Source organism: Leucoraja erinacea, chromosome 10 (genome assembly GCF_028641065.1).
Source record: "Leucoraja erinacea ecotype New England chromosome 10, Leri_hhj_1, whole genome shotgun sequence".
In the NCBI taxonomy this organism is placed as follows: domain Eukaryota; kingdom Metazoa; phylum Chordata; class Chondrichthyes; order Rajiformes; family Rajidae; genus Leucoraja; species Leucoraja erinaceus.
Genome location: NC_073386.1, coordinates 42680691 through 42696913, shown reverse-complemented (window position 1 = coordinate 42696913; position 16223 = coordinate 42680691). Strand labels below are relative to the sequence as shown.

The 16223-nt window shown below is 43.0% G+C and overlaps 1 protein-coding gene across 1 annotated transcript in view; it reads right to left on the bottom strand.

Moving 5' to 3' along the window:
• Positions 1-5072, bottom strand: part of tnr (tenascin R (restrictin, janusin)) — a 61879-nt gene extending 56807 nt beyond the window's left edge. Inside the window, exon 1 of the mRNA XM_055642051.1 lies at positions 4226-5072. The gene's annotated coding sequence lies outside the window, so the exon portion shown is untranslated. The remainder of the gene's footprint in view (positions 1-4225) is intronic.
• Positions 5073-16223: the final 11151 nt, after the last annotated feature.

Genomic DNA, 16223 nt, shown 5'->3' with positions numbered 1-16223 from the left:
TTTCACAATAGCTCTGGAAGATAAATTAGTTGTGTGTGGACACGTGTCACCACAGCAGAAGAAATTTGGACCCTGCAACATTTGAATTGGTGAGTGTTTGCACTCAATGGGCCAATATCCTCCTCTGGTGAAGATATACGAGAAGGAATGAAAAAAGTGACACGAAGCAGCCGCTGAAATCAATAACACTTCTGGGGAATAAGAGAAGGTGGATTGGGAAGCGGAGGAACGGTTGGATCAAGGAACAGGAGGAGAATGTGAGATGGGTTACAGATGAAAAGAGCAGGATGGGGCAACTATGATGAACCTGGGATGTATGAATACAATGAATACAAAATGAAATGAGAATGTCAGTAATTTACAATGCAGGAAAGGGGGGACAGGAAGGAAGAGAGAGGTGTTCAAAAAGTACTAAGATGTTAATAACTATTGAAAGACAAATCTGGAGGAGGAATATGAAACTGTGAGGCATCTATAATCAAGTCAGTGAATCTGTTTACATATGGATGCAAACAGATAGATATAATTGTTATCACAGAATCATGGCTTCAGGGTGACCCAACACTTGGAGTTGAAAATGCAAGGATATTCGATAGTTGAGAAGAAGGAGATGGGACGTCATTGGCCATTAGGTATGAAAAGCAGAGAATGTTGCTGGCTCAGAAGTCAAGTCATCAGTCCAGGTGGAGGCAGATAGTACCAGGTGCAGAAATCATAGTGGGAGTTGTATCTGGCCCTTCCACAATAGGGGTGATATAGAGGATGACATCTCTGGCCCTTCCACATGATAGATGACGTAGAGGACAGGTTCTCTGGACCTTCCACAGGAGGGGTGACAAAGACTTGATGTGCCAAATGGCCTATTTCTGTTCCTACCACTTATGAAGTGTGTTACATCTACCTACAACTCTGTGCAAAGAAGAAACTCTACTTTACAAATTGCCCCTTTTATGTTAAAACTATTCCCTCTAGTATTTGGCATTTCGTTCCTTGAAAAAAGGGTCTGATTGTCTCGCCTATCTATGCTTCTCATAATTTTATAAAGATATTTGGGAACTCGGAGAGTCAACCCCCGGGGGCACCACTATTTTTGAGCCTGGGATTTCTCTCCTCCTTATTCTGTCCCAACAAAGATATTTGACAGTCTTGCCATTCAAGATGTGCTCGCATTGGAAACATCCAACAAGATGGAATGATTTGTCTGATTCAGATTCAAGATTCAGATTCAATTTTAATTGTCATTGTCAGTGTACAGTACAGAGACAACGAAATGCATTTAGCATCTCGTTGAGATGCTAAATGCAATATGCTAAATTGATAATATATGCATCCTATGTAATTGCAATGCTTGATATTGTATTCAATTACCTGCTGTTATTTTTTTTAACGAGTATAAAAACTCAATGTATTTTCAATTTGGAGAGATTCTTCCAGGGGAGAATCCCAAGGGAGAATCTTCCACCAAGTGTCCTCCTGCTTGTGATGAATAATGGCTGTTACGTTACAGCTCCGGTCTCCATGTGACTCATTCACAGTCACAGCAAAAAGTAGGAACAGCAGGATATAGACAACTTCCTGACATAGAAAATGTTGAAGGAAAAATGACTCAACCATAGACAACAATAGTTACGGACAATCAGACACCAAGAAGATGCACATAAAGTGACCAAGAAAGTTGCAAACCTGAAGATTCAGAGCAATTTAATAGAATTAAGCAAATAAGAAGCAAGAGTTAAAATAGAGTTTGAGAATAAACATTCAAGAACATAAAGAGAACATCAAAATCTCCAATTATATAAATTGAAAAATGTGAGTAAAAAAAGCTACCTCAGAGTCAGAAATAGGACGCTTTATAGTGGAGCAAAATAATGGATGAAGATTAAATTAAATACTTTGGCTGTTAAATACTTTCATGGAGAGTTTAAAAGAAAACTCCTGGGGAACAAAGGGTCCAATAAAAAGTAGAAATTAAAGGAAATTAATAGGACCAATAAATCCTAGGCTTGATAACCTGCTAACCTAACCTGTGTGCTAAATGAGGGAGCCATGGAGATAGTAATTGCTTTGGTTGTCATAACTGGTTTCATAATTCTATAGATTAGATGAGGGGAAACCTCCTTCAGATTGGAGGGTAACAAATTTAACCTCACTATTTAGGAAACGAGAGAGGAAAACAGGAATGTCAACTGGCCTAACATCAGTAGCAGGGAAAATACTATGATATTACATACTATTATTTGATAACTGAACACTTAGAAACAGGATAAAGGACAAAGCATTGGTACAGCAGGTAATGCCACACAGTTCCAATAACTTGGACTCAATCCTGATCTTGGGTTCTGTCTGTGTACAGAAGAGGGGGGGGGGGGGGGGGGGGGGGGGGGGGGGGGGGGGGGGATGTGGAGAGATTGGGAGATTGGGATCAACTAGGTCCATATTCTCCAGAGATATGAAAAGTGAGAGGAGGGGCTTATCAAAATATACAAGGTTCTAATAAGGATAAAATGGTAACAGAGGAGATGAGGCGAATCTAGTACCAGAACTCTCACTCAGGATATGAGGTGAGGTATTTATGACTGAGGTGAGGATAATTTATTTGGCCTGAGTCTGGTGAACCCATGGAATTCTCCCCCACAGAGGGCTGCAGAGACAATGCCACTGAGTTTATTTAAGTAGGGAAGCAGATTGATTTCTAGATACAAAAGGCATCTAGGAGTATGGGGAGAGATCTGGAACGTGGTGTGGAAATCGAGAAATTGAATGGTGGAGCAAGCTCGAAGTGCCAAATGACCTCCTTGTATTATTTTCTGTTTCTAGAAGTACGCCCCAATGGGTAATGCTGCCTCAAGGTGACATGGACAGAGGTACAATCCTGAACTCCGGTGCTGCTGTGGTGGAGTTTGCAAGGTAGCCCTCTGACTGTGTAGGTTCCCTCCAGGAATTCCAGTTTCCTGCTACATCCTAAAGAAGTGCAGGTTGACAGATTAGGTGGTTGCAGTAAGGTAACCCTACTTGAGGCAGGCGGCAAAAGAGAGATTGATACAGGTGAATGAGAAGATAAGCTGCAGGGGGATAGAAACATAGACAATAGGTGCAGGGGTAGGCCATTCGAGCCAGCACCGCCATTCAATATGATCATGGCTGATCATCCTAAATCAGTACCCCGTTCCTGCTCTCTCCCCATATCCCTTGATTCCTTTAGCCCTAAGAGCTATATCTAACTCACTCTTGAATACATCCAGTGAATTAGCCTCCACTGCCTTCTGTGGCAGAGAATTCCACAGATTCACAACTCTCTGGATGAAAAAGTTTTTCCTCATCTGAGTCCTAAATGGCAGCCCCCTTATTCTTAACAAGAGGAGGAGTGGGTCTAATGGGATTGTTCTGCTGGGAACCAACTTCATTGCCTCTGTTTGTGTTGAAATAGGTAAGGAGGAGGGGTGAAAGGGTCAGAAAGATACCAGAGAACGAATGAGGAAGGATAGGCAGGGTAGAATGGAGTGATATAGAGAAGGAGCAGAGAGTGAACTGGAGTAAAAATAGAAGGAAGAAGAAAAGAATAGAACGGGAAGGGGATGGAAAGAAAGCATGAGTCAAGAGAGAATGCGGTAGGATAGACAGAGAAAGCTCAAATAGTAAAGAGAAGAAAGAATGAATCAAAAACACAAGTGGGTGGGTGAGGGGGGAAGATTATGTAGAAAGCGGTGGAGTGGGGATAGGGAATGAATCGTGAGAAAATGAGAGGAGAGAGTAGTGGAAACTGCAGAAAGAAAAAGAGGGCTATTAGACAGATGGTAGAAAATTAAGGTGTAGTTCGAGAAAGAGGAGGGGCTGAAAGGGGAGTAAGGGAAAGGTGTGGTAGGGGGGAGGGGTATATGGATGAAGCTACCTGGAAGTGAAGGTGTGAGAAAGATACCGCAGGAGGGTGAGTCTGTGGGAGCATGAGAGTGAGTGAGAGTCTACATGGAACGGGGGAGAGGCGCGCATTTGGAGGAAGCGGTAGGTAGTTGAAGCTGTAGGTGAATGTGTGCACAGATAGTGCTGCCGCTTAGTTTAAATACAGATCTCATTGCTTCGAGCTATTTACACGGAGCAATATAGCACAATGTCAGCAGCTCATGCTCACTGCAGTAGTACTGAAATATGGCCTGCTTAGATTTGGCAGCCACAGTTTCCACACACACAGAGCGACACGGGCTGAATGAAGAAAGTGCTGTGTGCTTACCTTATTCAGTAGCTGATACCCTACTGAGTGAGGCTCGTTCAGCGCGAGTCCTTCAGCTATGATCACCTCTCTCTCCTCCTCTGTCCTCTCAGCTGCCTGCTCGGCCCTTCCCCTCACTGAAACGAAGCACAGCGTTGGTCGGACTGAGCAATTCAAATGCCATGCCCAATGCCCTGCGATAGATGGCTTCACTCTATTCACATTCAGCCTCACATCTGCAATCCTCACATTTGCTCGGCTCCAGAATCTGTGGCCTCTTTCCAGCAACCTCTCCACGTATTTCATTGATCTATTTACATAAACAACATTCATGTTTTATGCCAAAGCAGCAGATCGAAAAATCAATCACAGTAACTCAATCTCTGGACCAAAAATTCTCAGTCTTCTCATTTTATTAAAAATCCCCAAAAAATGTTTCTCTCATGTTCAATATGTATTCATTATCCAATCCTGCACTTTGTTGATTGCAAAGGGGCATAAAGGGCATGGATTGCAACTTTTAAAGTCTATCCTGGTTCACGGCAGAAGGATCTACCTCGCTGTACATGGCACCGTATACTGCAGACAGGTCCAAGTACTCATTCTTCAAACCAAAAGAAATGGACGATATTAATCTTGAGTTGCTCTGCCATTCAAGAGGGTTGTGGCTAATCCTGTACAGCAACTGAATTTCCAAAAGGCACTCTGTGAAGTGCCACACAAAAGATTACTGCGCACATCACAGTTCGCAGCACATTCTCCTCGACAAGAGAACAAAACAGAAACTGATGAGAAGGCTGCCTCAACTTCAGGTGGGAAAACTGTAATTGATTTGGTGCTGGGCTGACAACATATAGATAGGTGAATAATCAAGTTGTGTGGAGCAGCACGGAGCTAGAGGACTTCTCCTGCCAGCAAGAAACAATGCAAGGCGAGGGCAGTATAAGAGCAACTGGTTTTGCTGTTGCATATTGGTGACATCACCCAAGATTACTCTGCAGGGTTTTGACCACCGAATTTCAGGGGTTCTGCAATTGCATTCAATGCCGTGTTCTGGTGAAGGGCTCTCTTATGAGGAACCACTGAGCTGGTTGGGCCTATGCCCCCCCCCCCATTTAGATGATTGAGATGTGATCTTATTGAATGAAGCAAGAGGGAATGGAGATATTAACAAGTTAGAGGATATGAAGATGTTTCTCTTGTGTAGGAATCTCAAATTAGGGGGCCTGGTTTCAGAATAAGTAGTTATGGAGTCAGAGTCACACAGCAGAGGAAGACCCTGTTCCTCTCACCTTAAACCTGTGCCCTCTAGTTTTAGACTAGAAAAAGACAGTGACCATTCACTTACCTCCGCACCTCATGATTTTATATATCTGTTTGAGGTCATTCCTCACCTGCCTTCAGTCCAGGGAAATCAGTCCCAGCCTATCTAGTCCCTCCTAATAACTCAAGATCTCCAGACACAAGAAACTGTAGATGCTGGAATCTTGAGCAAAAAATAAAGTGCTTGAGGAACTCAGCGGGTCAGCCAGTATCCGTGCAGGGAATGGACTGATAATATTTTTTGATCAGAACCTTAGTCTGATGGAGTAGGAGGGAGAAAGCCGGAAATGAGTGTGAGGGGGCAATGGAAAGCCTGGCAAGTGATAAATAGATACAGGTGAGGTAGAGCGATTAGCAGATGGGTGGAGTGAGTGACAAAGGCTCAAGTTGAAAAGGACACAAAAGGATGTCTGAGGAAAGAAGAGGAGTGAAATGTAAAGATGGAGAGAGGGAAACATAGGTGGAAGGGGGCAACAGGGCTGGGAAAGAAGGGGGTTAAAGAAATATGGATCTCGGGGCTTACGGAGCAGGGGAAAGAATCAGGGTGATTGGGATGGCGGGAGATGGGACAAATATATGGCCACTTGGGTGGGGCAGGGGGAATAGAGTGGGGCAGGGAGGTATTACTTGAAATTGGAGAATTCAATGTTCAAACCGTTTGGACTAAGCTACCAAGCGGAATATAAGGTGCTGTTCCTCTAGTATGCACGTGGCCTCACTCTGGAAATGGAGGAGTTCCAGGATAAAGAAGTTGGTATGAGAGACGGAAGAGGAGTTAAAATAGTTAGCAACCAGAAACTCCAGCAAGTCAAAGCACGTGTTCATCGAAACGGTCACCTTGTCTACGCTTGGTTTCACGAATGTGGCCGCATCATAAGCAGCAAATGCAAGAGATGAGTTGAACGAGGTGCATGTGAACTTCTATCACATGGGGAAGGGATACAGGGGTCCCTGGATTGAAGTGATCAAGAAAGTGTTTGACAGTTATTAATTCTACTGTGGTGGCAAGGGAAGGTCATTGGGAAGGGTTCGGTGGGAAGGGATGTCAATCCTATCTATAATTTTATATACTTTAATCAAGTCTCCCCCTCAACCTCTGACGTTCTAGAAAAATAATCCAATTTTTTGTCGAACCTCTCCTTGTAGCTGAAACCCTTTAATACAGGCAGCATTCTGGTAAGCCTCCTCTCCAATCTACTCCAAAGCCCCCACATCCTTCCTGTAATGTGGCGACCAGAACTACATGCAATACTCCAAATGCAGCCTAACCAAAGTTGTACAGAACTGCATTATGACTTCCTGACTCTTATATTCAATGCCACTAGCAATGAGGCCAAGCATACCATACACATTCTTTACCCACTATCTACTTATGCTGCCACCTTCAGTGAGCTATGAACCTGGACCCAAGATCTTTCTGCACATCAATGCTGTTAAGGGTCTCACCATTAACTGTGTACTCTCCCTTAACATTCAACCACCCAAAGTACAACACCTCACACGCGCTCAGATATAACTCCATCTGACATCTCCACCCATTTCTGCAGCTAATTAACATATCCTGCTGTATCTTCTGTCAGCCTTATCATTGTTTGCAACTCCTCCAATTTTGAAGTTGTTTGCAAACTTACTCACCAACCCATTTTCATTTACATCCAAATCATTTATATATATATATATATATATCACAAGCAGCAAAGGTTCCAGCACAGATCCCTAAGAAACTGGAATGGTCACAGACCTCCAGCCAGAATATCTGCTTTCCACCACAACCTTGTCTTCTATGAATAAACCACCTCTGAATCCATACGACCAAGTCACCATGAATCTTAATCTTCTGGATTAGACTACCATAAAGTTCTTAATCAAAAACCGTCCGTGTATACAAAATCCACCACCCTACCTTCATCAATCTCCTTCATCACCTCCTCAAAAAACGCAATCAAGTTAGCAAGACACGACCTGCTGCGTACAAAGCTGTGCTGGCTGTCGCTAATTTGTCCATTCTTCCAAATGGGAGTGAACCCTATCTCAAAGAATTATTCTCCAATAGCTTCCCTACCACTGACGTGAGGCTCAACAGCCTATCTGATGCTCTCTACTTCCCTTCTTAAACAAAGGAACAAATGCTGGCCACTCTCCAGTCCTCTGTGGCCTGTGGGGCAATCTGTGGACAACTAACTGTTGGGTTTTGAAGTTGGAGATGGATAGACTTGTTGGAGAGGGAGATAATAGAGGCATAATGTTGACTACACTTACTTGGGCTGAGGTGGAGGGTCTGGGGCTTTAACAGGGGTGTAATGTTGAGGCTCCATAGGCCACATTTGGAATATTGTGAGCAATTTTGGGCATCATATCTGAGGAAGGATGTGCTGGCTCTGGAGATGGTCCAGAGGAGGTTTACAAGAATGACCTTAGGAATGAGCAGGTTAACCTATGATGAGAGTTTGTCGGCACTGGGCCTGTACTCATTGGAGTTTAAAAGAATGAGGGGGGACCTCATTGAAACATACAGAATAGTGAAAGGCTTGGATAGAGTGGGTGTGGAGAGGATGTTTCCACTAGTGGGAGAGTCTAGGACTAGAGGTCATAGCCTCAGAATTAAAGGACATTCTTTTAGGAAGATGAGGAGAAATTTCTTTAGTCAGAGGGTGGTGAATCTGTGGAATTATTTGCCACAGAAGGCTGTGGGGACTGTCAGTGGATATTTTTAAGGCAGATATAGATAGATTCTTGATTAGTACAGGTTATGGGGAGAAGGCAGGAGAATGGGGTCAGTAGGGAGTGATAGATCGATTGGCAGAGTAGACTTGATGGGCTGAATAGCCTAATTCTACTTCTATCCTCTATGACCTTAAAACTGATAGACTCTTGACTGTGGATGGTCATCCTACACATAAAATGTAGGCAGTGGCTTCAGGAGAGATGTTGGCGGCAAGGTAAAAGACTTGAGAATTAAGAAGTGGAAACAGAGTGACAATTTGAAGATTTAAATGTGTCAGATGTACAGCACTAGAAAGACATAGATGGTATTAGTGGGTGGAAAGCCCCATTCCTGGTACTGACATCTACATCCTATTGAGCTTTCATCATGCTGGGTCAAGGGAACTCAAATTGATGATAAAATGTGACAGAAATAGTAAGCTTCATTCCAAATTGATTACAATCAAGATAGCATCCATTCAAAGCAATGGCCCAGAGCATTTAATTCCCACATTCAATTAATTTACAAATTAAATTCAGTGGAAAACTGACAGTTCGTTGAGTATTCATTGATCATCTCCTCTTCAGTGCCAGTGTTACTGATTGCAGCCTATTTGATTAGAATGCAGATGTTATTTTGTCAGTGGATCTCACTTTTGCTAATTATTGAATTTGTGTTATTCTAAAATAATTATTTTCCTGTCAGATAATTCTCAAAATTAGGAGGCAAATTATTCTGCCAACAGTTTATGTACTTACACATCACTGAGTCCCTTAATGCCCCAAATTAACACAATTAAGGAATGCAGAAAAGCAACAGAGCTAAAAGATCACCAGGGCAAGTATTAAGGGCTAAATTGCCAGCTCTGACTTTCCATTTCTTAAATTTGCTTAGTCTGTAAAGCACCCATGTGGAAGGATTGATCGTTCCGTCTTGCGTTTTGACAATTCTGCTTAATTACTCAGCACCAATCCATGTTCCTGTGGTAGCAATATTACTGTGGAATCTTGCAGTCTGTGGCGCACTGGGTCTAAAAATAGTGGTTGCCAGGAGACAAAGGGGGCCCACCCACAACCACAATGCTATCATTTAACAGGGGCCCACTTACCATCACTTCATCAGGGGCCCACTTGCCATCGGGCAAGCTGACACCCTGGCCAGTCCGCCACTGCTTGCAGTCATAAGATTAAATCAAGGTCCGGTAATCCAAGATGCCAGACCAATGTAGCAAGGAGGCTATGTGGCAATCAAATCAATAATGAGGAAGGATATTAGCTCCATTTGCAGTATCCATGTGCCTATCAAAAAGCCACAAGTGCCAATATAGTATCTGCTTCCAACAACACCCTTGCCAGTACGTTCCAGGCACCCACCACTCTTCATAAAAAAGCTTGCCCACAAACGTCTCCCATCAGAACTTAAACCTATGCCCTCCAGTCTATGATATTTCCGCCCTGGGGAAAAGGTATTGACTGTCTACTATATCTATGCTTCTCATAATTATGTTTATTTCTATCAGGTCTCCGCTCGACTTCTGATGTTCCAGTGAAAACAATCCAATTTGTCTAGCCTCTCCAAGTTTGTCTAATGCCCTCTAATCCAGGCAGCATTCTGCTAAACCCCATTCTGCATAATCTCCAAACCCGGCACATGTTTCCTGCAATGAAGTGACTGGCATTGCACATCATCCTCCAATTATGGCCAACTCAAAATTTTATTAAAGCTGCAACATGACCTTTTGACTCGTACTCAATCCCTCACCAATGAAGACAAGTATATTTAGTTTAGTTTAGAGTATAAACAGACCCTTTAGCCCACCAAGTCTATGCCAACCAGTGATCTCCATACACTAGTTTTAGCCTACACACTAGGGACAATTTACACATTTTTACCAAAGTGAACACTTAATCTAGACAGTGATTGGGTAAACCAAATTAGCATGAGTCATTTGGGAGAATTCAATGAGTCAGGCAGCCAAGCCAAAATGCCCTTTATCCATTTCCCTCCACAGATGCTGCCTGGCCCACTGTTCCTCCAGCACTTTGTTTTTTGCTCAAGAGTTCAGTGTCTGCAGCCTCTTGTGTGTCTAGGAATACTGTTTTGCTATTAGAAAGAGAGAGATGCAAGGACCCTGGTTCCTCCAGCAGTTTATATTATGCTCAAGAATTTAAACATCTGCAGTCTCTTGTACCTCCATGTTAGCTTGAAGGGAGGAATTTATGTAGTGCATTTGTGATGCTTTTTTTTGTTGAGAAACCAACTATTTAGAACGGAGACGAGGGAAAACATTTTCACCCAGAGTTGTGAAACTGTGGAATTCTCTGCCATTGGCAGTGGAGGCCAATTCTCTGGATGCTTTCAAGAGAGTTAGATAGAGCTCTTAAAGATAACAGAGTCAGGGGATATGGTGAAGAAGGCTGAATGTGGATGATCAGCCATGATCACAATGGATGGTGGTGCTGGATCAAAGGGCCAAATGGCCTACTACTGCACCTATTGTCTAACTGGAAAGTGGCTATCTTAGATAGGGTATTAAGAAAGGATTAAACAACAACAAAAAAAGACCCACTGGAGTAACTCAACAGGACTGCCCCTTATAGTAAACCAGTGGTTGGTAGTTATGGCTTCTTTCATCAAGGAGATCTGCCACCCTGGTAATTTATTTCCCTCTTCTTGGTGACGATAAAGGAGCTGAAAAGCTTAGCCATCCAGATTTAAGACTGTTATCAAACTGCCGAAACAATCACCTCTTTCAAGCCCCCATACCTGGAGGTGCTGCCACGTAAACTCACTCTTAACTCTACCTCATTGATTTTTCATTTTTTTAACTTTCATTATTTTGCAATATGTGTGATTGAACTACAATCTTCAGTAAAAGTGTATAGCAGCAGCGCACAGACAAGTGTACAACATCGCCAGTTTGGCGCCATTTTCAAGTCCCAGTTGTTATAAGTGCGGGGTTCTTGACCTAACCATGAAGGCCCATTGCCCTGTGGGCATTGCAAGGTCAGTCTGGCCAAGCGTGGCTGTTGGTATCCTCCGCCAGGGTCAGGTCCATGTGCTCGGCCTCGGAGCGACGCCCAGTCCAGTCTAGCCCTATGCTGTTGCAAGGCCTCCCGCAGCCGGTCTGCTTACCAGACCTCCATCTGACTCCTTCCACTCTGGGCGGGCGAACCAGTCCTTCCAGGTTGGTTCTTGATCTCCGGAGAGCGAGTCAGGCCTACCGAGTGGGTCCTCTGCCACAGCAGAAGAGTCCCCGGTCTCTAGCGGGTGAGCTGGGCAGGTCCTCATTCCTCGGTCCACGATCGATGAGCTATTTTGGCCATGTCAATTATCATTACTGTATATATACTCTTTATTCTGTGACCTTCATGCATACAAGAAATGTCATTGCATGCTGGTATATATGACAATAATTTAATCTGAATCTGAAATGTACATTGTGTGCATGTCTTCATGAAAAGATCCAGATCAATGGGAATAGCAATTCTACATAGAATTAAAAGCTCAAAAGATTAATCATAAACAAAGTCAACATTTCAGGTTGAAACCCAGCATCAGTATACAGACATAGACCAGTCAGAATGACGAGTAGTTGTGACAATGCTGGAACTTACTATTAAGGAAATGATAAGCAGGGCACTTAGAAAATAATAATAATAGGAACATAGTCAGCATAGTTACACAAATGACAAATCAGTTCATCTTTTGAGTTTGTAATGAGCAGAAAAGAGGAAAACAATTAAGGTATTACATTTGGATTTTCATCAGGCTTTCAATAAGATACCACTCAAGAGATTATTAAATTGATAGAGCGAATGTGGAGTGGATATTTCCTCTTGTGAAAGAAGCCATAACTAGGGGGCACTAGATTACTATAAGGGGCTTTCCAGTCAAGACAGATGACGCAAACACTTTTCTTCTCAAAGGATCAATGCCCTTGGTCCTTTTTCTCACAGAACTATGAAAACAGAATCTGAATATTTTTAAGGCAGAGATACACAGAAATTTTACAACAGATCCACAAGTATGAACAGCAGCATCAGGACTCATAAACCTTGAGAACAACAGAAGACTGTTGATTGGACCATGTTTTAATCAAACAATTCAAGAGAACCACCCAGGTTTTGACTCCATCAATCATGGTTTCCATTTGCCATCATCTGCCCAATTTAACCAGCTGATCAATAACATTCTGTAGCCTGTGACTATCTTTCTCACCATCAACAGCAGTTTGCCATAATCTGAAAACTTACCAATCATACCTCCTACATTCACAACTTAGTGATATGTGTATAAAAAAAGTTGGGTTCCAGTACAGACTCCTGTGGCACACCACTTAATTCTAGTCTCCCACTCAAAAAAGCAATCCTCCATCAAAACATTCTCTCCTGATTTTGGATCCAGTATGGTGCAACCTACCTTGCATTCCATATACATTTTGGACCCAAGACTATTCTCCATCAGTCAGATTAAATTTTCTTTAATAAGAGAGAGATTTAAAATTAAGGAAGGAAAATCTCTCAAATATGAATCAGAATATTCAGGAATGGTAAATGGGAAGCCAGCAGTTTTCATTGGTTTCTTCAGCGCTTTGATGACTAATAGGAGAAAATAATCTCAAGATGTTCCTTTTGAATCATTACCAATCGTCTACACAGTTCCATCTGTGTCTGGAGCACAATTGAAACTGGATCTTTGACATTTTCCAATTGGGTCAATGACAATGAAAAGGTTTCAGAGTGGCAAGGGTTGATTCTTCCCTTCATTCCATCATATAACCCAATGTTCTGGTTATCACATTTCACCAGTCCTACCTTTTTTATATTATAGATTGGAAAATGCGACTCAAGACACATAGATAGCTTGTACATAATTCACGGAAAGTTCACATGCTGGTGCAGCAGGTAATTAGGAAGCAAATTGTAATTTGTTGCTTATACTAGGATTTGAGTACAAGGATGTCTTACTACAATTATTCAGGGACTTGAGACCAGATCTAAAATCATATTTACAAGTTTGATCTTTACTTAAGGATGTATTTGTTATCGAGAGAACACAATGAAGATTCATCAGATTGGTCCTCAGGATTTGTTGTAGGAGAGGTTGAGCCTAAATTTAGAAGAATTTAGAGTGACTTCATTGAAACATTCACAAGTTTAGAGGGCTTGGCAAAATAGTTATGGAGCGAATCCCCTGATTACTCCTACATAATTAGAGCTCACAGCCTAAAGGGCCAGACCTTATAGAGTGAGAATGAGAAATTTCTCTATTCAGAGGGTACCAAGTCTGGAATTCTCTACCCAGCATTCAGAACAAAAATTAATAGATTTCTGGATACTAAAGGAATCTGAGGGATTGGACATGAACATTTTAGTGATATTCGAAGCAAAGCAATGTTGATCAAAGTGCAGGACTAGCATGTTCCAGTAAGTGGGAGGGATAGGGATGGCAAAGTAAAGGAACTTTGAATGACCAAAGGTGTTGTAAATTTGGCCAAAAAGAAAAAAAAATGAAATCAGACAGGGGTGTTGAAGAATATACAGCAAGCAGGAACAAACTCAAGCGGGTGATTAGAGGGCTCAACAAAGGTCCAAAAATGACTTTGGCGAGTTGGATTAATGAAAATCCCACATTTATATCTACCGTACATTAATTAATCAGAGTCAGGAAATGGAGGTGTACTTTGCATCTGTTTGCACCAAGTAGAAGAAAATGAATGACAGTGAGATCAGTATGGAGAATAGTAATATGCAAGAGCATTTTGAGATTAAGGAGGAAGTGGTGTAAGGACTCTTGAACAGCAATCAGGTAAATAAATCCCCAGAGCCCGAGAGGATCAATCTCACGTTAGAGAAAGGCAAGAGAGAGGAGTTATCATGGGATTATCGAAGATTTTGCATCTTGGTTAACCACAGGCAAGGTTTCGGAATGCTGGAGAGTAGCTTATGTTGTTCCTTTATTTAAGAAGGGACGTTGAAATAATCCATGGAATTATAGGCCAGTGAGTCTCACATCAGTGGGAGGGAAGCTGAAGCCACGCCGAGGATCCTAGGCCTGGGCACTGAGCCCGTCTCTGAAGACGGCAGCGCTGCTGCCTCTGGGCACGTTAGCAGGGAAAGGAGCGGCACCCTCGAGATCCTGGGGAGGTGAGGAAGGAGAGTGGAGGGATTGAGGAAGAGGAAGGGGTAGGGAGGGAAAATGGGCGGGGGGGAGGAGGGAGTGGAAGAAGAGGGGGAAATAGAGGTGGAGGGCAGTGGACATGGTGAGGAGGGAGAGAGGGATAGGAGGGGGATAGGGTGGGCAGAGGAGTTATGGAAGGAGGTAGTGACTGAGGGTAGGGGAAAGGAGGAGGGTGAGGTGAGGGAGGGGTTGGGGAGAGGAGGAAGAGTGAAAGATCCTGGGGAGGTGAGGAGGGAGAGTGGGGGGTTGAGGGAGAGGGGGTAGGGAAGGAGGGGGGGGTGAGATGGGAGAGTGGGGGAGGGGGAATAGAGGGAGAGGAGGGGAGGTAAGGAGTGGGGGGGGGAAATAGAAGGGCAGTAGGGAGTGGAGAGGAGTTACGGTGGGAGTGACTGAAGGTAAGGGAAAGGAGAGGGAGAGGTGAGGGAGGCATTGGGGAGGGGAAAGAGGGAGGGTGAAGAGGAGGGGGTGCTAGGAGATGAGAGGAAACGAGCCGGGTCTGCGCAGTTGGGGGCTATGGGTGAGTGGTGGAATATTGCGTTGGGGAGCAGACCCATCTGCACTTAGTCTAGTATCAAATAAAGATGATGCCAAATTGTTTAAAATTAAAGAATACATTTTCCACATGTCAGTTTCTGCTCCATTTTCATCATTTGAAGATTTATCCCTCCGTATAATATTTTGGATTATGGCAAATTAACTTCTCAATCTTGATTTGTCCACCTCTACACATTTACAACCCAACTCTACTCCTCTCACCACTATTTTCACATTTAATTGAAATCAACTGCTCTGAAAGATTATCCTATAAGCTTTGCAGAAATAGCTTTTTAAAGCATGTTCATTTAGTTTCATGGTCAGTTTTTATCACATTTCTTCAAATTGCACTCCCTGGATCCCTGCACACTTATGGGCCTGACCCACTTAGGTGACTTTTTAAGTGAGTGTAGGAGACTCCGCGCTCGCCACATGGTCGCCACATGTTCGCTGGTGGTCTCTGGAGAGTCGCGAGGAGTTCCTGCATTCTGGGAACTAGTCGCGGCCTCAGTATGGTTGCCGCAAATTTTTCAACATGTTGAAAATATTTCTGCGACCAAAAATTGGTCGCCATGGGGATAAACGATAATCCTGTAGTTGTAGGTGCAGTTGTAATGGGGTCGCCATGTAGTTGTAGATAGTCGAGGTAGTCGTAGGTAGTTTTAATTAATCGCCTTTGCTGACCAGTAATTTTCATTGGCTCATTGGGTAAAAACACGTAAGTAGTTTTGTTAAATGTCATGGTAATGTTAAATGTCCGCCGAACTTCACAGCTGTACACCTCTGGCTTCTTAAAAGTTGTCCGGCTTCTTAAAAGTTGTCTCCACTCCCCCCTTCTCCCCCCCCCCCCCCCCCCCCCCATCTGTACACAGTGCTAACTGTTTTAACCTTCCTGTTCATATATACTTTCCTTTTCTCCCTCATTACAGCTCATATCAGTACGAATGGATTCATCCAACGTAAGAAAGCTTAGTCAATTTAAAGAAAGCACTGTTTGATAATTGCCCAATGTTTGATAACTTGACTGTTGCCAGCAGTACGCTGAAATCGTAAGTGGGACAGGCCCATAAGGTAAATGTCTCAGCAATGTCTTCAATTCATGTTCACAGTAATACAATCCTTGTTGATTTGATGAACTTTCTTGACCCTTTGAGATATTAATGACTAAATAATGTTTTGTGGGAAAGCTTTGCCACACGTAATCATGTTTTTGCTATACATATCGTAAACCAACAGACTGCACAGTGAATTTCAAAAGGGCTGCACAGTGAATTT